This window comes from Acomys russatus, chromosome 1, assembly GCF_903995435.1.
Source record: "Acomys russatus chromosome 1, mAcoRus1.1, whole genome shotgun sequence".
Lineage (NCBI taxonomy): Eukaryota > Metazoa > Chordata > Mammalia > Rodentia > Muridae > Acomys > Acomys russatus.
Genome location: NC_067137.1, coordinates 99748076 through 99749553, shown reverse-complemented (window position 1 = coordinate 99749553; position 1478 = coordinate 99748076).

The following is a 1478-nucleotide window of genomic DNA, read 5'->3' as shown; positions in this document are numbered from 1 at the left end:
ATATGAAGAACTCTTACAATTCAATAAGCAACCCAATTAAAAACTTGGCAACATATTTGCATAGGCAGTTATTCAAAGAAATCTGGAAATCATGAAAAACACATGAAAAGATGCCTAGAACCATTAGTTGTCAGGGAAATACAAGTGAAAACCACAATGAAATACCACTTTGCACCAACTGAATGGTTATAAAAGAAAAGACAGATGCAGTTGTTACTGAGCACGCGAGAAGTTAGAACTCAAATTCTGGTTGGTTTGTATCACTTTCAGCCATTCTGGTAAAGAATTTCAGTTGCTCAAAAGGTTAAACAGAATTATCATAGGACTCCCAAATTTTATTTTAAATATTACATGATACATTAAAAATGAACATTTCACATAAGCACTCATGTTTCCAAATCAGTATTATTTGTAGTGTGTAAAGGGAGAGAAAAAAATCTGAACACTTATCAATACATTAATGAAAAAAGTAATTATTATGTAGCCAAACAAAGAATACTATTCAGTACAATTTCTAAAGCAGGTCTTGGTGAGATGGCTTGCTGGTTATGAATGCTTGCAGTTCCTGAAGAGGACTAGAGTTTGTTTTTTAACACCTATGCTAGGGAGTGCAAAGCTGCCTATAGCTGCAGCTTCAAGAGATACCCTCTTTTGGCCTCTGTGGGCACCTGCATTTACATGGCCACAAACACCGCACACACACACACACACACACACACACTACACACACTACACACACACTACACACACACACACACTACACACACACACACACACACACTACACACACACACACACACACACACACACACACACACACACACACCACACACAGAGGGGAGGTGAGGAAAAACAAAACAAATCTCCAAAACAACAACAACAACAACAACCAACAACAATGCCACAACATAGATGAAATTCAAATATAACACATTTATTTAAAAGACTGTCACAAAAACGTTCTGAATTCCATTTACATTAAATTTTCAGAATGAACTAATCAACTAAGACACAAATGCAGGTTAGTGATTGCTTGGGGATAGGAGGAGAGAATGAAGGTACCTGCTCAATGTATGAAGTTGCTTTGTGCACTGATAAAATGTTCTATAACTAGATAATGGTGATGATTGCACGATTCCATAAGTATACTAAAATCTCCTAAATTATATACTTCACACACGCGAACTGTGCAATGCAAATTCTCCAACAATAGCACCACAAAGCATGAGATCAACTCTGAAATATCACCTAAGAGGCATATGACCTTTTCAGCCTTGTTACCTCTAATGAGTTTAGCCTGTGTTTCATATAGTCCCTCTATACAGTCTATATTAATCAAATTTCATATTCATTTTCTCTTTTGTTTTTGTCTGTGCTTCTTCTCTTCGAAGTTATTCCATCTATAAAAATAATAGACTTTTGAAATGAAGATAATATAATTATGCCTTCCCATATATTAAGAAGCACCATGTGGGTAA